This window comes from Dendrobates tinctorius, unplaced genomic scaffold (genome assembly GCF_039654945.1).
Source record: "Dendrobates tinctorius isolate UK_male_01 unplaced genomic scaffold, ASM3965494v1 ptg000065l, whole genome shotgun sequence".
NCBI lineage: Eukaryota > Metazoa > Chordata > Amphibia > Anura > Dendrobatidae > Dendrobates > Dendrobates tinctorius.
Genome location: NW_027361733.1, coordinates 18590641 through 18611921, shown reverse-complemented (window position 1 = coordinate 18611921; position 21281 = coordinate 18590641). Strand labels below are relative to the sequence as shown.

General features: G+C 45.5%; 1 long non-coding RNA gene across 1 annotated transcript in view; it reads right to left on the bottom strand.

Annotated features, from left to right (window-relative positions):
• Positions 1 to 18524, bottom strand: part of LOC141094738 (uncharacterized) — a 412361-nt gene extending 393837 nt beyond the window's left edge. The window contains exon 1 of the long non-coding RNA XR_012233165.1: positions 18407 to 18524. This is a non-coding gene — a long non-coding RNA (uncharacterized lncRNA). The remainder of the gene's footprint in view (positions 1 to 18406) is intronic.
• Between the last annotated feature and the right edge of the window lie 2757 nt (positions 18525 to 21281).

Genomic DNA, 21281 nt, shown 5'->3' with positions numbered 1-21281 from the left:
AGTGGGACACCTCGTGTGCAACACTGGCAGCTGCGGATGGAGTGCTCGTGCGACTGCGCTCTGTGGACGAGCTTTTGCTTCCGGAGGAGGAGGAGGGTTGAATGCCTACAGCCAACTGTTTCCTATACCGTGGGCTAGGCAGCACTGTCCCTCCGCCGCTGTCCCCTGTGGACCCTGCATCCACCACATTAACCCAGTGCGCAGTGATTGACACGTAATGGCCCTAGCCATGCATTCTGGACCATGCATCTGTTGTGAGGTGCACCTTTCCACTCACTGATTGCTTGAGTGCATGGACAATGCGGTCTTTCACATGCATATGATAGAACTAGCGGTGGACATGGCGGACTGAGAGAGGGTTGGTGATGGTGATGGTGTTGGTGGTGTTGCTGATGGCCTAGATTCAGTCTTTCGTAGCAATAACATTGTGATTCCTTGACTGCTTTGCCCTTGCGACGACACCTCGACATTTGCTGCTGGTGGTGTGCTAACCGGTGGGCTTACAGTGGGAGAAGCAATGTAGCGTTTCTGACTACCTTCATTCGGAGCAGGTGCACGTGAGGTTTGGTAGTCAGTCCACGCTTGCAAGTGCATGGTGGTTAAATGTCTAAGCATGCAACTGGCATTCAAATTTCTCATATTTTTCCCTCGGCTAAAGGTCTTTGCGCACTTCATCAGGGTCTGATTGTCACGCTCACCTCGTCCCTGGCACCTGTCACTCTCACCTCCTCCCGGCGCCTGTCACGCTCACTGCTTCTGCTCTCCCTGCAGTGTCGGTGGCTCCCGCTCTGACCGCCGCCACCGCAGCTCTTCCTGGCCGTGCCCCTGTCACCGCCGGCCTGTCTGCCTCTGCTGCGTCTTCTGTCGTCATGGCACCGGCAGTCCCCGCTTCCTCCCGTGCCTCCACGTCACTCAGGCACTTCCGGTCCTCTCGGCCTGCCTCCTCTGCTGATGCCTGTCCATCTAGTGCCTCCTCTCCTGTCCTGTGGTCAGCCTCGGCTCCTCCTCAGGTACGCAGGTGCACGCCCCTATAGACTAGGCGCCCTCTCTCTTGGTCCCATTACTCTGCCGCACACTGACCCGGAAGCTCTCCATTGTGCCCTATATCAGGCAATCTCTCCTTCTCTTCCTTGCCTGATTATCAATTGTGTTTCACGTTCTGATATCGGGTCCATGCTCTCCAATGTAACTTCTGTCTCTACGCTTCGTACTTTTCCTGGTTTCTCGCTAGTTTCCCTGTTAGTTACGCTCATGTGTTCCCTTCCAGGTCCTGCCTGTTCCTGCCTTCGCCTGCCTGTTCCAGCGTCTCACCCGCTATCTGTTCCTGCCTCCTCCCTGGTTCTCCACCACCATCTCCGCGGCTACAGCTGTCTCCCCTGTGGTCATCACCATCCCCCGTCTGGTCGCCTGCACGTCCCCTGCCTGCATCTTCCTCCGGTTGTCCCCAGGTATCAGCTTCTGCGGGGATAGTCTCCCCTGGGTCTGCCCCTAACGCTCCCTGTATAGAGGGTGGTACACCTGGCCAGCTCACCCTAGGGAGGTTCGTCGTCGCAGTCCTGAGGGTTCAAACTCAAAGAGCTCTCTAGGTCTCACACTGATTCTGCCTCAGTACACTGCGAGGACAATGTAGTGCTCTAGTATTCAAATTTCTCAGATTTTTCCCTCAGCTATAGGTCTTCTTACACACTACATACAGATAACTTTTGCCTGATCATTAGAATTTTGTTAAAAAAAAAAGTGCCACACTGCACTCTTCCTACTATGGAAGACATTTTGAGATCTTGCACGCTGTGCTAATTTGACCGTCTGGCCAAGCTGTCCTGCAACTCTTTTGTTTTTTGTAACACGTTTTTTGGACTGCTACGGTCCTGCCAGATAACAGCTGTTGCGATGTCGTTGCCTGCTGCGGATCCTCCTCTTCGGAGCTATTGGCAGTGGCACCCTCTTCCCCCAATGGATGAAACACGACTTTGGCGCTCTGGTCGCCGACCTCGTGGCCGACCTTACGCTATGGTCTGGTTTCGTTTCATGAAACCTGACTTCAGCGAAAGTCTGCGATTTTTAAATATGACCGACCCGTTTCACTCAACTCTACCTGCCACCTGATAATGAGGAGGATGACTGGATATCTGGAGTTTCTGACTGGATTTAAGACAGCCGACTCCCTCTATCCCTGATGGTGATTTTTTTCCTGCCTCCTGAGGTCTTAGTTTCCAGCTCAGTTCCTGCATGCTCAAGCTAAGTGTTCTTTTGCTATTGTACACATTTGATTTGGTTTTGTCTATTTCAGTTTTGTGTGGTCAGCCAGCCCCGGCTGGGGCTATGCTGAATTTCCATCCTTATGTCACTGTATGTGCCAGTTTGCTTTTTGTCCCTTATTAGATTGGCCTCTTTTTGGCCTTCTTTCTTCTGTTCTCAGAATATGCCAGAGTGCTGATATAGTGGGAGAAATCTTGTGACTTCAGTATTTTTCTATCAGACGTGTTGGGCATTTTTTGCAGGGTTTTTTACGTGATTGCAGACAGTCTTTCCGTTCCTGTCCTGTCTAGTTAGTGTGGGCCCCATCGTTTGCTCAGTCTATTTTCCTACCTGCGTTTGTGTTTTCATCTTGTCTCACCGACAATATATGTTTGGGGGCTATCTATTCCTTTGGGGTCTGCGCTGGGGCAGTTTAGATTTACCCTTTCTTGCTTTAGGCTTATTTAGTTCTCCGGCTGTGTCGAGGCACAGTTCGAATCCCACCAAGGACAACATCTGCAAGGAGTTTGTATGTTCTCCCCGTGTTTGCGTGGGTTTCCTCCGGGTACTCCGGTTTCCTCCCACATTCCAAAGACATACTGATAGGGAATTTAGAATGTGAGCCCCATCGGGGACAGTGATGATAATGTGTGCAAACTGTAAAGCGCTGCGGAATATGTTAGCGCTATATAAAAATAAAGATTATTATTATTATTACTATAAGGCTATGTGCACACATAGCGGAACTCTCGCGGAAATTACCGCAAGAATTCCAGATTTCATTCCGTGGGAAAAAAAAAAATCGCATTTAAATTCCCGCGATTGTCCCGCGGAAAAACTAGCGTTTTGCAAGCGTAATTAGCTTGCAGAATGCTAGCGTTTTCCAAGCGATCTGTAGCATCTCTTGGAGAACTGATTGACAGGTTGGTCACACTCGTCAAACATAGTGTTTGACGAGTGTGAGCAACTTTTTACTATTGAGGCTGCCTATGCAGTAGTAAAAGATAGGATGTAAAAAAATAATTAAAAAAATAAAAAATATTGTTATTCTTACCTTCCGGCGTCCCGCGCAGCCTTCCCGCCTCTCTCCACCCTCCCGGTTCCAGTAATCCTTTGCGCGAATGACCGCGAGATCGCGACGTCATCGCGGAAATTCTCGCAAAGGATTACTGGGATCGGGAGCGTGAAGAGAGGCGGGAAGCCGAAAGGTGAGAATAACAATATTTCTGATTTTAATTCTATTTTTACAGGGATATGGTACCCACAGCCCCGAGGACAGTCTCCTCTCCTCTGGACCGTGGGTACCATCCGCAAATGTTCTGCTTACTTTTCGCATGGTGTGCACAGCCACATACGGAAAGTAAGCAGAGCAATGCATTCCTATGGGTGCAGGATCGCGCGATTCCACTAAATTAATGAGCATGCTGTTTTTTTCCGTGAAGCGATTCCGCCTCGGAAAAAGACGCAGCATTAGCACAGCATTGCGGAATCCCATAGGAATGCATGGGATGCTTATTTTTCGCGGCAAAATCGCGTGTTTAAAATCGCCGCGAAAAAAACGCGACGTGTGAACATAGCCTAATACTGTCTGTTATGTACAGGAATAAACCTCCTAAAAAAACTGCCCCTATGTACAAGAATATACCTACTATAATACTGCCCCCTATGTACAAGAATATAACTACTATAATACTGCTCCTATGTACAAGAATATAACTACTATAATACTGCCCCCTATGTACAAGAATATAACTACTATAATACTGCTCCTATGTACAAGAATATAACTACTATAATACTGCCCTCTATGTACAAGAATATAACTACTATAATACTGCCCCTATGTACAAGAATATAACTACTATAATACTGCCACACGTACAGGAATATACCTACTATAATACTGCTCCTATGCACAAGAATATAACTACTATAATACTGCCCCTATGTACAAGAATATAACTACTATAATACTGCCCCCTATGTACAAGAATATAACTACTATAATACTGTCCCTATGTACAAGAATATAACTACTATAATACTGCCCCTATGTACAAGAATATAACTACTATAATACTGCCCCCTATATACAAGAATATAGCTACTATAATACTGCCTCCTATGTACAAGAATATAACTACTATAATACTGCCGCTATGTACAAGAATTTAACTAGAATCATACTGCCTTAATATTTAGACATTTATAGTTAGACTTATTACTTATTTACAGGAGGGTTAGAAAATATTTTTATTTTAATAAAGTTAAAAATTGACTTTAATTGCAATAAACAGAGTTAAATACTTACAGATTCTCTTTACTTTATGTGCATAAGGCTACTTTCACACTTGCGTTTTTTTGCGCTGCGCACCGTGCGCAGTGCAAACGCACATAAAAAACGCATCATGCGTTTGTGTGCGTTTTTTTGTGGGTTTGGGTGCTTTTTTTGTGCATACGTGCGCATTACCATGCACACGTATGCGCACCCATAGACTATAATGGGTGTTTGGCTGTAAAAAAACGCATTGCATGCGCATGCGTTTTTTTGGGTCAAGTCAGACGCACAAAAAATGCAACAGGATGCATTTTGTGCACCCGAGCACACACTACAAAAAAACGCATGCGCATACAAACGCATGTGTATGCGCACCTATGCGCTCCTATGTAAAAGATAGGTAAAAAAAAAAACCATGGGTTTTTTTGCGCTAAACAAAACGCAAAAAAAGCAAGTGTGAAACCAGCCTAATATCTATAATTTCATATCTACAGTATACATATCTATGTTCAGGGAGCCAGTTTGTCTCATACTTGTCCACTCTTCTGAAACGTCCAAGGTCCTGGTGAAATGAGAGCTGTCCAAGAGGAGTTGGGAAATCTTTCCTGTGAGTCTCCAGGAGAGCCGCATTACCTAAATATTTTTACTGCATGGGAACAGGGCAAGGGAAAAGTCATGGTCTGCCAAAAGTGGCTTCAGAATATATACTCTTTGGGAGAAGTTTTAAAAGTTGGCTAGTAAGGCATACTCCATCTGCATCATATAGTGTAATATCATGTATGCCTCATTACATAATGTTTGTGCATATTTGTGTGTACAAGTAACGTGCACAAATTTTAGGCAGGTGTTGAAAAATTGCTTTCAAACATAGAAGTTTTAATAGTTTATCTTTTTATCAATGAACAAAAAAGAAATCTAAATTCAATATTTGATGTGACTGGCCTTTGCCTTCATCAGATCCTGTTACTGCTGTCGCTTTCTATACTCAAAGGGGTGACTGAACCTGCATCGGCACCACCTCCATGACTGAAACTTGAATGCTGCCCGGAATAATAAAGTTCATTTCCTCCTGGCAGTGGGGCTCTCAGTGCTGACATCAGGTGGGCTCAGAACACTATTATCATGCAGCTTAACCCCATATCCAGGGCCAGACTGGGACTAAAATTCAGCCCTGGCATTTGAAGTTATACAGGCCCACTAGTCACATGGTGACTATATAATATCTTTGTACACTTGTAGGTTACAAGAAGTGAGAGGAGATTAACACGACTTTATAACATGTAGTCAGAGCTGTGCCCAGTATTTCAGCTCAGTCCTCTTTTTTGCTTTTAGGTACAGTACTCCTCCCAAAGCTCTGTCCCCTTTTGTACGCACGGTGACAGAATTCCTGGCAGAACTGCTATGCATTGGGCAACCAGACCCCCTGGTCATAGCTGCCCCTATCATACCTCCCAACTTTTGAAGAAAGGAAAGAGGGACAAAGACTGCGACGCGCGCGCCGCTGCAAATTTTAGGCCACGCCTGGCCACACCCATTTTACAACTAGTCACACCCATGTCCATGCCTAATCACACCCATTTAGTACTGCTGATCACACTGACTGGTACTGAGGGCACAGTGGCTGCCATTATGGGCACACTGACTGGCACTATGGAAGAGAGAAAACAGAGAGAGAGAGAAAAGAAAAAAGAGAGAAAGAAAGGAGAGCTAGAGAGAAAGAAAGGAGAGCTAGAGAGAAAGAAAGGAGAGCTAGAGAGAAAGAAAGGAGAGCTAGAGAGAAAGAAAGGAGAGCTAGAGAGAAAGAAAGGAGAGCTAGAGAGAAAGAAAGGAGAGCTAGAGAGAAAGAAAGGAGAGCTAGAGAGAAAGAAAGGAGAGCTAGAGAGAAAGAAAGGAGAGCTAGAGAGAGAAAGGACAGAGAGAAAGAAGAAAGAACAGAGAAAGAAAGAGGGGAAAGAAAGAACAGAGACAGAGAAAGAACAGAGAGAGAAAGAAAGAAGAAAAGAAAGAACAGAGAGAAAGAAAGAGGAAAGAAAAAGAAAGAAAGAGGGGAAAGAAAGAACAGAGAGAGAAAGAAAGAACAGAGAGAGAGAAAGAAAATGAGGGAAAGACAGAACAGAGAATGAGAAAGAAAGAACATAAAAAGAAAAAGAGAGAAAGAAATATAGAAAGATTCTATAAAGATACTATAGCAGCCCAGCTCCCATTGTAGTGCCCACCTGAGCCTCCCGGTGCAGGACATATCATGATCCACTCACATGGCCGGCATCCCCGATTCCAAGGCGATCCTGCTGTCTGCGCTGTCAGAGGAGGACACGGTGATGGATCTGAAGCATTCCTGGTTCCGTCACAATCTCCTCAAGAAATTATCTAATTTCCGGTCAGCTTCCAGCACATCACTTCAGGTGGAACGTCATTTGTGTGTTCTAAAATGCTCCTCGGGGCTCCGCCATGTACTCCTGTGTCTGTTATGAATGAGTCACCGTAGGAGGCAAAAACAGAAATACTAGCTAAGTCCAGAAAACCAGGGAAGTTGGCAGCTATCGGATTGCAGACCCCTGAACCTATCGACAACAACTAGCAGTAGCCGTGGGGGGTTCCTACGGTGCCCTAGACCCCTCGATCACAGCCGGAGAACTACATAGCCTAAAGACAGAAAGGGAAATCTAAACTGCCCCAGAGCAGACCCCAAAGCAATAGGCAGCCCCCAAAATATGACGGTGAAGCAAAATGAAAAAACACTCACACAGATAGAAAAATAGGCTGAGCAAATGATGGGGCCCGAGCTAACTAGATAGGACAGGATAGAAAAGCTGCTGTCTGTAATCCGCCAAAACCCTATCAAAACAAGAGCCAACAGCTGATAGGGAGAAAAGCCCTGAAGACGCTAGGCTTCAAAAAGACTATATCAGTACTCAGGTATTTTCTGAAGACAGAGCAAAAAGGAATTCAGCTCACCCCAGCAGGGAATGGCAGAAATCAAGGAAAACAATGCAAAACACAAATGCAAAAAGTAGAGCAGAAAACTTAGCTTTTGAGGAGCAGGAATCAGACTGGTCTCCTAGAATCCCTCAGAGAGATCACCAGCAAGGCAGAAGGGCGTCGGCTGCCTTATATCCAGTCAGTAATTCCCGTCACCCAGTGATCATCATCCTGCCCAGGTGCTTGGTAATCAGCCTCACTACCTTCCTTCACCAGAAGAGGGAGTTCATCAGACCTCAATGGTGAAGGGGAAAATGAACTCACAACATGTGTCCATGGGAAAAGCCTGCTTTGTATGCTTCGTACACATATGGCTCCGTAGACCTCGCACACACATGGGGCTCCGCTCCGTACACATTCAGCTCTGCTACATCTACCCTGTAAACCCCTCCTGACCTCACACATACTTAACTCATCGAGCATCATAACAGCACAGCAGAGTCTTGCAGACACCAAGAGGCAAGGCTGAGCACACAGGACCTGTGATGAGGTCACAGGAGGGGGCGGAGTCAGGGGTCACATGATCAGGGGTCTGGACAAAGGCTCCTGATCATGTGACCCCTGACTCCTCCCCTCCTGTGACCTCATCACAGGACCAGTGAAAAGAGAAGAGAGCAGGCAAACGACGCTGTGAGTGGCTGCGGGGGGAAAGGTCTCATGCTACGGCGAGGATGGGGTGTGTGGGGGGGCAGGGCGGCTTATCTCCCTGCAGTGCGGGAGGGTTGGACACTAACCGCCGTGCCCGCAGAGGGCCGGCGGCAGGAGCAACAACCAGGCCAGATGATCGGGCGCTGCCGCCCGCGGCCCACATGACAGCGGCCCAGCGGGAAAATGCCCGGTTGGTTATATTACCAATCCGGGCCTGCCCATATCTCTGCAGGTTAATAGCATTTTTTTCATGTGACAAGTTCCTTTTAAAATATTGTATGGAAATCTTCACTTGAGCAAAAGTTTTGCAAAATTTTGAAGTCTCAAATGATGAATTTGACTAAGACAAGCAAAACAAAATAAATTACAACACCAAGTAAAATTAATGTAAAAAGGTACAAATTATGGTAAGTAATGAATAGGCCACAATCAAAAAGTCACCATTAGACATTTTTTGTCCAGAAAAAAGGGGCAAAATCAATGGGGAATCAAGTCCAAAATTTCTTGTGCCTCTCTGTGTAGTGTTTCCGCAAGAGAAATTGACATGCAGGGATCTTGAAAGACGCGCCACATATCAGTTATCTGCAACTACACTTTTATGTATAGTGGACATGGGATTTCTAGAAATCCCATCCACTATTATGTTACATCTGGACGCTGCAGTTTGGACGCTGCCTAAATACGCAGCGTCCAACCTGCAGCAAATCCTGAATGTGGGAACGTACCCCTAAGACCCCAAGGCTGCTTTTCTGCATTACAGTCTCAGTGTATTTTTTGCAGCGAGCACACGTTTTTTGGATTGCTGGTCAATGCCAGACAATCCACAGTGCAGAACCCCAGACATAATCATTCACCTGAGCTTCAGCTCCAGGAGGCAATTATCAAGAATGTTCTAATGAGAGTTCCTATAGAGATTTCAGTCTGTGGCCTCAATCAATGAAACATAGTAACAGAAATCTCACATCGCCTTATTCTAAGTTTCTGCTTTGCCTCTGGACACACTCGTAACTTTTTCTATTAAAAGAATTATCACATCTTGCAACTGATTTTGCCCAAGAGACCTCCATTAAAAAATGGAAAGTTTGGGTACTTGCATATACAGCTCTCAGAGTGATGTAGGCTGTCATGTGGATACTAAACTGAGAAGCTGTAAGGGGGTAAGATATAATGTCTTTCATGCTTCCCTTTCCTCTGACTGTCTTCCGGTTCTTGATGTTTACAGATGCGTTTTATGATAATCGCCTGCGGTACTGCTACATATATAACTATGTATTACCGCTCATTGCTTGTGGTATTGCCACTTGAATGTGTTACCATTATATGGAAAACTGTTATATATTGCTTTGTATTCCTGTATTATAGTATTGCATATATATTGTGTCCGTTGTACATGTACAGTTAGGGAAAGTTAGTGTATCCGTCTTGGGACAGTAGAGGAGGGCACTCTTAGTTCATAGTTTCCCCATAGACCGGGTAGATGTAATTATGTTGTGGGCCACTAGATGGGGACATACTAGTGGGGCCTAATAGGATGTTCATAGAGGGTTAATTGTAGGAGGGGCTGCTAGGAGTTAAGGTTAGTGATGAAGAGTGGTTTAATCAGATGGGACCAGGGCGCCCAAGTATCCACATGGGCTATAGGCCCGGAAAGCTCGGCAACCACGTAATGTTAAGTCTTTATAGCCCACGTTACCCACGGCCATTGCGTGTCTTAGCAGTGGGTAAGAACAGGAAAAGGAAGATGGGGCATCTTACCGCCTGGGCCAATGCTTTTAGGGCAGAAGTTAGCTGGACTAAGGAGATGAAAGGAGTTGGAGCTTCGACGAGATCGGTACAGACGGGCCGGATACTTCACCAGGGGCCACCAAATGTAGTGATTGATGAATTTGTGTTTGGGGTGAAACAGGCTGAAGGAGCTGAGAAGCAGTCTAGTACAGTCTGATCTGGACGTGTGCTACACAGAAGTGACAACAAGCAAGGGAAAGATCAGAAAGCAAGCCATTGTTATAATGTACCAACTGAGGATGTAACATGCAAAATCCTAAGTAAAGAAAGTGTTAAAGTTGTCTCGGACTGTGTCTCCATTGGTAGGGGTCACCTAGAAGAGGGACCGCTATGGCCTGGGTAGTGCCCGGGTGAAGATGAATCTGGAGATGCAGATATGCCGAGGAGAAGAGTATTGTTTCATGTAGGGGAAAGATTGGATGCAGCTGCCACCAGAATACAGGTCATGACTACAGTCCTGTTCCTCCCTTACAAAGCCACAGAAGTTAGAGGAGCATGAGAATAACAACTTGAGAATGAATGAGAGGGGAGTGGAACAGTGGAGAATAGTGAAAACTGAGTAATAGATAACTGGGTTACCATATGACTCAGACACTGCTGACCTTGGCTTTTTTTTGTACTTCTTGCATTTCTGTAACTTACAGCACTTTATTTGCAGCAAAAGTCCAATATAGTATTCTATTCAAATATATACAGTTGTGGCCAAAAGTATTGACACCCCTGCAATTCTGTCAGATAATACTCAGTTTCTTCCTGAAAATGGTTGCAAACACAAATTCGTTGGTATTATCTTCATTTAAATTTGTCTCAAATGAAAAAACACAAAAAAAATTGTCCTAAAGCCAAATTGGATGTAATTCGACACCAAACATAAAAAAGAGGGTGGACAAAAGTATTGGCACTGTTCAAAAATCATGTGATGCTTCTCTAATTTGTGTAATTAACAGCACCTGCAACTTATCTGTGGCACCTAACAGGTGTTGGCAATAACTAAATCACACTTGCAGCCAGTTGACATGGATTAAAGTTGACTCAACCTCTGTCTTATGTCCTTGTGTGTACCACATTGAGCATGGAGAAAAGAAAGAAGACCAAAGAACTGTCTGAAGGCTACAAGTCCATCTCCAAAGACCTGAATGTTCCTGTGTCTACCGTGCGCAGTGTCATCAAGACGTTTAAAGCCCATGGCACTGTGGCTAACCTCCCTAGATGTGGACGGAAAAGAAAAATTGACAAGAGATTTCAACGCAAGATTGTGCGGATGTTGGATAAAGAACCTCGACTAACATCCAAACAATTTCAAGCTGCCCTGCAGTCCGAGAGTACAACAGTGTCAACCCGTACTATCCGTCAGTGTCTGAATGAAAAGGGACTGTATGGTAGGAGACCCAGGAAGACCCCACTTCTTACCCCGAGACATAAAAAAGCCAGGCTGGAGTTTGCCAAAACTTACCTGAAAAAGCCTAAAACGTTTTGGAAGAATGTTCTCTGGTCAGATGAGACAAAAAGTAGAGCTTTTTGGGCAAAGGCATCAACAGAGTTTACAGGAGAAAAAAAAAAGGCATTCAAAGAAAAGAACACGGTCCCTACAGTCAAACATGGCGGAGGTTCCCTGATGTTTTGGGGTTGCTTTGCAAGAGGGTATTGGCCCTCACATTTTTAGTACCAGGGCGAAAGGTGATTAAAAAAATCAAACCTAGAGAAAAACAAGGCCCACCTGGCCTGCCTGGGATTTAGTCTTTTAGCTGACTCCAGGTAGGTTAGGTTTTTGTGGTCTGTAATGACAGTGACCTTGTGTTTGGCGCCTTGGAGGAAGTGGCGCCATTCCTCGAAGGCCCATTTAATTGCAAATAATTCCTGATTACCGATATCATAGTTTTTCTCCGTGGCAGAGAATTTGTGGGAACAAAAAGCACTCGGGCGAAGCTGAGTGAGGGATGCAGTGCCTTGCGATAGCACTGCTCCCACTCCGACAATAAATGGGCGGTCTAAGTAAGGTTGAACCAAAACCGGGTTGGCCACAAAGCACTCCTTTAGTGTAGAAAATGCCTGAATTGCCTCAGGATTCCAATTGGCCACGTCCGCCCCTTTCCGGGTAAGATCCGTGAGTGGCTTGGCAATCTCTGAGAAACCCCTGATAAACTTGCGGTAGTAATTAGCAAATCCCAAAAATCGCTGCAGCGCTTTCAGCGATTTGGGTGGCACCCAAGCCTTAATAGGTTGGATCTTGGCAGGATCCATGCGGAACCCTCTGCCTGAGACCATGTACCCTAAAAACTGTACCTCCTCAGCAAAAAAAAAAAAAACACACAAACACTTCTCCAGTTTAGCAAACAAAGAGTTTTCTTGCAGTCTCTGCAGTACCGAATGGACGTGTTGAGCGTGTGTCACAGGGTCAGCAGAGTAAATAAGGATGTCATCCAAATACATGACGACATACACCCCACAAATGTTTCTGAAAATATCATTGACAAAGTGCTGAAACACTGCAGGTGCGTTACTGAGTCCGAACGGCATTACAAGGTACTCAAAGTGACCAAGAGGTGTATTAAATGCTGTTTTCCACCACTCATCCCCGTCCCTTATGCGGACTAGATTGTATGCCCCCTGGAGGTCAAGTTTAGTAAACCAACGGGCTCCTATAAGGCTAAGTGCACACGTACCGGAACTCTCGCGGAAATTACCGCGAGAATTCCGGAATTCCATTCCGCGGGAAAATCGCATTTTAAATTCCCGCGATTTTCCCGCGGAAAAACTAGCATTTTGCAAGCGTAATTAGCTTGCAAAATGATAGCGTTCTCCAAGCGATCTGTAGCATCGCTTGGAGAACTGATTGACAGGTTGGTCACACTCGTCAAACATAGTGTTTGACGAGTGTGACCAACTTTTTACTACTGAGGCCGCCTATGCAGCATCAGTAGTAAAAGATAGAATGTAAAAAAAAAATAAAAAACGGTGTTATTCTCATCCTCCGACGTCCCGCGCAGCCGTTCCCAGTAGTCCTTTGCGAAAATGCCCGCGATGACGTCAGGTCTCGCGGGAACGCGACGTCTCGCGGTAATTCGCGATGACGTCGCGCGAATTACCGCGAGACTTCGTGATCCCGCGAGATCGGACGCCATCGCGGGCATTTTCGCAAAGGACTACTGGGAACGGGAGCGTGAAGAGAAGCGGGAAGGCTGCGCGGGACGTCGGAGGGTGAGAATAACAATATTTTTTATTTTAAATTCTATTTTTTACAGGGATATGGTACCCGAAGCCCGGAGGACAGTCTCCTCTCCTCCGGACCGTGGGTACCATCCGCAATTGTTCTGCTTACTTTCCGCATGGTGGGCACAGCCACATGCGGGAAGTAAGCGAAACAATGCATTCCTATGGGTGCGGGATCGCCGCGATTCCGCAAATTAATGAGCATGCTGCGGTTTTTACCGCAAAGCGATTCCGCCGCGGTAAAAACCGCAGCATTAGCACAGCATTACGGAATCCCATAGGAATGCATGGGATGCTTATTTTTCACGTTTTCGCGGCAAAATCGCGCGGTTAAAACTGCCGCGGAAACGCGAAAAAAACGCCACGCGTGAACTCAGCCTTAGCTGATTAAAAAGATCAGGGATGAGTGGAAGTGGATACTGGTTCTTTATAGTGATTGCATTTAATTCCCGGTAGTCAATGCAGGGTCTGAGACCACCATCTTTCTTCTCTACAAAGAAAAATCCAGCCCCAACTGGTGAAATAGATGGTCTAATGAACCCTTTTTTTAGGCTGTCTGTTATATAGTCGTTCATGGCCTGATGCTCTGGACCAGAGAGATTGAATATTCTCGCTTTTGGAAGACGGGCATTTGGAATCAGATCTATAGGGCAATCATACTCTCTGTGTGGGGGTAGCTTCTCAGATTCTACAACAGAAAAGACATCTTCATAGCCCCTGAGAGCAAACGGTATGAAGGGGTTTTAAGCTTAACTTGATTTACTGCTACTGATATGCATTTATCCTGACACTGTGAACTCCAGCGCACCACATCTCCCAGGTGCCAGTCGATGACAGGATTGTGCTGGCGTAACCAAGGCATTCCCAAAATAACTGCAGAGGATAAATTATCCATCACAAAAAAAGATATAAGCTCGGTATGTAATGCTCCTACAGACATAGCAATCTTGGCAGTAACAAATTTAACCCCCTCCTGAATAATGGACGTGCCATTAATAGCCATGGTTTTAATTGGGACATTAAGTTTTAGTAATGGAACACCAAGATTTTTAGCAGCCAAACAGTCCATAAAATTCCCTTCAGACCCGCTATCCACATAGGCCTTTAAACACAGAGATTTCTGACCAAAATACAGAGAAACAGGTAATAAAATTTTAGCCGCATCTGCGGGCAGTACCTGAGCCTCTGGGCAACCATAGCAGGAGCTGCCCAGAGGCCGATGTTCCCGGGGTATGGATCTCTGACGTTCAGCGTTGTCCCTGGAGTCTCTTGACTGCAGCATGCTTGAGCAGGAATGTGAGAATGAACTTCCAGGCTGTGCACTGAGGCTCATAACAGGTGTTTTAGGCCAACAATCAGCTCAGGCAGAAGAAGAGAAAAAAAAAAGTTCAGGGAAACTGCTTTTATATATGTTGGGTATATATACAAAAAGCAGTTTTATTTTGGGCCGGATATAATGTAACGTCCGTCTGCAAGTCAGGGCTGCAGAAAGACAACACCCTGAGTAGCACCGACACCCTTTACCCCTATTCAGGGATCTGGATTTACAGCAGAGCCCAGGAGGCGCTGTCAGAATAGGGGCAGTGCGCCAGAGCAGGACGGTCACTAATAGAAAAGCAGAAAGGAGCCAAAAACGTAGTCAGAACCAGGCAAGCAGTGGAGGTACAGAAACGGCAGGCAGAGGCAGAGTCGAGAGTCCAGGACAAGGTCACAAAACGGGAGGGCGGTAGAAGTGCAAAAACGGCAGGCGGTAGCAGATTCGAATATCCAGGCCAAGGTCACAAACCAGGAGAATAGCAGAAGTACAGAATCAGCTGGCAGAAGAGAGGTCAGGGATCCAAGCCAAGGTCAGCGTCAGTAGTCAGGAGAAAGGCAAAGGTACGAAAACGGTAGGCAATAGAATGGTCAGAATTCCAGGCTGAGGTCAGAGGAAACTATAGTAAATCACAAAGCAGCATGCAGGGGAACCAAGAATATATCCGCGAAAAGGAGAAAAATCCAGCGAGCTCGCTGGATTTATCTCCTTTTCGCAATTATTGTTGGCAAGAGCTCCTGTCATTTATCCGTTGCTGAGAGCCTATACAGTATAGCAGCTTATCTTTTGAACTAACCGGGTAAGCTGGCATTTTTTCTTTCTTTTTTATTGTTCCAAGAATATATCCGGCTGCTTGCAAGCCCAGTCCCAAGGTATTTGAGGGATCAGGTCATCAGGCTGATGATGTCATCAGGACCGCCTCCAGGACCAGACCTGATGATGATGCACCAACCCCTTCATGACTGACAGAGGAGCGAAGTCTGCATCCACTAGACACCTGCGCAGAAGCCCTTTCACTGTTGCCGCCATCACTCGGGCGCGAGCCACGGCACCTCCCAGTGGCCGAGGCAGGAACAGCAGGCCCCGAGTTCGACGGCGATGTGTCAGTCCGGCGCCTCCTGGTGGCTGAGACCTGGACAGCAGGCCCCGAGCCCGAGGGCGGCGTGAACGTCCGTCGCCTCCTAGTGGCTGAGGGCGGAACAGCAGGCCCCGAGTCTGACGGCGACGTGACACGGAAGCAGTTGGTCGCAGTTATTTTGGCTAAAGGTTGTGCAACCAAGTATTAGGCTGAGGGTGCCAATACTTTTGTCTGGCCCATTTTTGGAGTTTTGTGTGAAATGATCAATGTTTTGCTTTTTGCTTCATTCTCTTTTGTGTTTTTCATTTAAGACAAATTAAGTGAAGATAATAATACCAATTCTCACATTGCAGCACTATCTGGAAACCATCAGCACGACTCATTGTAGCAGCGGCTTTTAAACCTACAGTAGCTCAAGAACACACCGATACATGATTGTCATGAATAGTGATGAGCGAATTTGTTCGGAAATCGATCGGCAAACATAAATTCGGCACGAGTATGGCACATTCAGATTTGTGATTGGAAACACAAGAAAATTTTTATAAAATCGGATAAAATCTATAACATTTGGTAAAAAGTGCGGGAAAACATTTTCAGCACTTTAGCAAAGATAATGGTGTTGTATCATGAGCGTTTGGCACGTGTTTGATGAGGGGAGGGGATTTGCAGAGCTCAGAGGAGTGGCGCTCTTGTAAACAGTAATTTTTTCCCTAAACTAGCTAAAATCTTGCTGTTAGCAGCAAGATTTTAGCTAGTTAGCTAGGGGGTTGTATATCAGTCAGGCCTCTTTCACACGTCAGTGGCTACGTGAGAAAACTGTCACTACATGTACCTGAGATACTGACATACGTACACCCATTCAAATGAATGGGTCCTTGCACATGTCAGCGTGTTTTTACGGTCTGTGGCCCTTGTGCAAAATACGCTGACATGTCTGTTTTAACACGGACACACGGCCCACAACACGTGCTGCACACATGCACACGGAGAACAGTTCACACTGTCCTCCATGCTCATGGACGGCCACCGGGAAGAAGTGCTACTGTAAGCGCTGTTCCCGGCGGCTGGTGCTGACCACGGCTGACATTCTGCTCTCCTTCTCTGCCGGCAACAGCAAGCAGGAGAGCAGAATGAATGAAAACCCGACGTGGGGTCCGTCTCTGTTTATGAACCAACCGGACGAAACTTACAGCTGGGCACTGCAACCCTCAGCTGTCAGTGTCATCAAGGTTGGTTCTCAAGAATAGAGGGGTCCCCACGCTGTTTTTTAAAATTATTTAAATAAATAATTATAAAATCCGGCTTGGGGTCCCGCCTATTTTTGACAACCAACCTGACTAAAGCTGACAGCTGAGGGCTGATATTCTCAGGCTGGTGAGGGGCCATTGATCTTGGCCCCCCACAGCCTAAAAACAGCAGCCCCCAGCTGCCCAGAAAAGGTGCATCTACTAGATGCACCTATTCTGCAGCTTTGCCCGGTTCTTCCCACTTGCCCTGTAGCGATGGCAAGTGGGGTAATAAGGGGTTAATGCCACCTTTCTATTGTAAGGTGACATTAAGCCCGGATTAGTAATGGAGAGGTGTCAATAAGACAAATATCCATTACTAATCCTATGGTAAAGAAAGGGTTAAATAAACACACAAAATAAGAACAAAGTATTTTAATGAAAGAAGACACACTTTTTTAATCTTTATTATACTGGTAATTCCTTTGCAACTCCCTGGATCTCCTGTAAAAAAGGTGGAAATAATAAACCAACAATATACATTACCTGTCCGGCGCTCAGTCACGTCAGACGGCGTAAATCCATCTGGGGGGTTAATATGTTTACAGGCAGGGCACTGCTAAACAGCTGCTCCTGACTGTAAACGACTGTAGAATGAATAGAAGCAGCCGGCACATGCTCAGTAACTAGCGGTGACATCACCGCTCATCACTGCGTCTGCTTCCATTCATTGCTCAACCCAATGGGAAGGCCCTTGCTATTAGCACCAGACAACCCTGTGTGCGGCACTTGTGATTGGCTAAGCATTTCGGGACAAGGAGGCGTGGTCTGTTGGCGAAGACGTGCCATTTTTACCGATTTGAAAAATTTTCTATGAGAGGGCGCGGGTTTGCAGTTAGCCTCAGGCATCAGAGAGGCTAGGTTCACCCCTGGTACAATGCATCCTGCACCAGGGGTGTACATAGAAATTATTGGGGTCCATAGCAGAAGTTCTAATTGGGCCCCCCACCGTATTGCTCCCCTCCAAATTTCTATATTCCAAAAAATGGTAACACCACAAAAAGGAAATCTGTCACCCCCATGATGCATACTAAGCTAGCCAAAACATTAAAAAATTGCATAAATGAGGTATCGCTGTAATAGTACTGACCCGAAGAATAAATCTTTTACCACCCGCGGATGGCTAGGTATGATATATGTTCTGCAGCAGCTACTTTTACTTCCCTCTTTTCCATCTGGCTAATTATATATGTTAACGTTTGTAGTATATACGTCTGCAGTAAGCAGTATGCACTCATGCCGCCCATTGTGGTAAAATCCATTTGCACAGCACTATGCACTTACGCAGTCTATACATAATATAGCCATTTTAAATAGAAACTTAAATAGGAACTTGGCTGGCATGCTACTCTATGAGCACTTTTTCTAGAACCCTTTTTAAAACGGGACTTAATTTTAGGAAGTCATTATGGGAAGCTTTTTGCTCAACTTATTGATTTAAAGGGAACGTGTCACCGCCTCCCTGTGGTTTTTAAGTAAAGGAGCCACCTTGTGCAGCACTAATGCTGCATTCTGTCAATGTGGCTCTTTTATTTAGCTTCCCTTCCACCGCCGAAATAATAGTTTTTAAAATTGGTCAGACATACCTGATATTTGTCAGGGGGGCAGGGCTTTCGCCCCTGGACACAGAGCCTCACATAGGTCAGTCATGTCCAGCTTTTGAATTTGGCGCTGCCTCCTCAGTGTTCATTTCTTTTTCTGGTGCCTGCTGCACAGCTGCCCTGCTTAGCTCCGCCCCTACTGGTCACATGGTGCTGACATCATCACAGGTCCTGCTTGCACCCACTGCTCTGGTGAGCTCCGCCCCTACTGGTCACATGGTGCTGATGTCATCACAGGCCCTGCTGGCACCACTGCTTGCTGAGCTCCGCCCCTACTGGTCACATGGTGCTGACGTCATCACAGATCCTGCTGCACCACTGAAAGAATATTACAGCGCACGTGCAGCATTCATTTCTTTTTCTTCTACCTGCCCTGTAATATTCTTTCAGTGTTGCAGCAGGACCTGTGATGACGTTAGCACCATGTGACCAGTAGGGGCGGAGCTCACCAGAGCAGCGGTGCAGCAGGCACCAAAAAAAGAAATGAACGCTGAGGAGGCGGCGCCAAATTTAAAAGCTGGACATGACTGACCTATGTGAGGCTCTGTGTTCAGGGGGAATGCCCTGCCCCCCTGACAAATATCAGGTATGTCTGACCAATTTTAAAAACGATTATTTCGGCGCTGGAAGGGACGCTAAATAAAAGAGCCACCTTGACAGAATGCAGCATTAGTGCTGCACAAGGTGGCTCTTTTACTTAAAAACGCCTGCAGGGGTGACAGGTTCCCTTTAAGACATTCCTCTTTTATTGTACCTGTTTTTGTATTGCATCCACATATGGATATGTAATAGGATTCAGATATATGTGCCTTTTTGAAACACCTTCATACCTTTTTCAAAACCCGCTCTTTTGCATTTGTTGCCCTCATTTGTACTGTATATTATTATAGCATTTATGTAATGTTTTTTAGTGTATACTGAAATAAAAATTTGATGTATTTTAAGGTATAGCGCTTCCTAGTTTGTTTTGGATATTTAGGTAATTGAAAGTGCCTTTGTTTAGGCGATGCACCATTTGTGATACCTAAAAAGGAAGTCTGTCACCCCCATGATGCATATTAAGCTAGCCAAAACATAAAAAAATTATATAAATGAGGTATCGCTGTAATCGTACTGACCCGAAGAATAAAACTTTTCCCACCCGCGGAACGACATAAACCCCCCTAAAAAAATCCAGAATTGCTAGTTTTGTTCATTCTGCCTCCCAAAAATGAGACTAGAAAGTGATCAAAAATGTCTTGTCTGAAAATGGTACTAATAAAAATGTCAACTTGTCCCACAAAAAAAACAAACCCTCACATGACTCTGTGGGCCAAAATATTGAAAAATTATAGCTCTCAAAATATGGTGATGCAAAAACTATTTTCTGCAATAAAAAGCGTGTTTTAGTGTGTGACAGCTGCCAAACATAAAAAGTCGCCATAAATCTGATATCGCTGTCACACCGACCCGAAGAATAAAGTTGCCTAATCACTTATACTGCACAATAAGTGGTGTAAAAAATAGATAAAACTAATTATTGACCTGCTGCTGATTTTTTCATTCTGCCTCCCAAAGATCGCAGTAAGGCTCGATGCACATTTATCCTTCACTCTGCGTGTGGACTTGTACCGGGGTTTCCATGTAAATCTCTGAAATATGTGATTCAGTCAAAATCTTTGGTAGATGATTCCCTATAAGGGCTCATACAAATCTGCGAGAAAAAAAACGGTCTGATTTCCGGACCGAAAAAACAGACGAGTGCCATGCGATTGTCATTCGATTTCTGTGCGATTTTCCAATGGAACATCTATAAGACATGCGTATGCAATCCGTATGCAATGCGATTTTAACATGAGATTTTACATACAGCAGTTTCCTATTCTTTACACATAGTTTTAAAACAAAATATTCTTCAAAGCACACATATATATATATATATATATAACTGAATGTATGTATGTATGTTTGTGTGTATCAAGCCATGCCCACTCCACATAGCAATCAATCACTAAGCATCTTTCATTTCAACAGAGCTGTTTAAAAGATAAAAACTGAGCTGTGATCGGTTGCTATGAGCAACAGTTTTCCTTGTAGACAGGTGTGGTAACTGAGGCCTATTATTCTTAGGATTTCTATCGTCCTTCTGTAAAGCTGGAAATAACACAATTTATTACCGTGCTGACACAGACCACCCTCTGACACAGACTGCAGGGGGAGCCCAGTATCACACAGGATAGGATTAGATACACGGCTCAGCAGACTGTATCACACAGGATAGGATTAGATACATAGGCCAGCAGACTGTATCACACAGGATAGGATTAGACTCAAGGCTCAGCAGACTGTACAGGATAGGATTAGATACACAGCTCAGCAGACTGTATTACACAGGATAGGATTAGATATGTTAGGCGTCTGGTTTCTGCATCTGCTCTGCAGGAATCCAGAGCCTCACATTCTGCGGTCTCCTGCTGTCTATACAGCAGAGAAGATTACTTTGCAGCAGACCGCTCCAGAGACTAAGTTCCTCTGTGCTCCTACTGGGCATGCTCACGAGGCGATCTCCCATTGGAGATCGGGAGTCATGTACCCAAGTCCTGCTCCAGATCTCATTGGTCCATCTCGGAGATCTGGAAGGTCCCGCACAGCTATAAAAAGCGCGCATGACCGTTCGGCCATGCGCTAGTATAGACTTTTCAAGCTAAATGTGTGAATGGTGACAGATGTATGACTCTGGTGACTGACTCATTTGAAACCCCTTCCCTCTGATATTACGCATGTGGATAGGGAATTAGTTTAGCAGTCAGCACCAGTCAGTGGCAAGCCTTAGGCCACTGTGCACACCGCACCTCTACTCTAGTGTCCGACATTGCGCCTG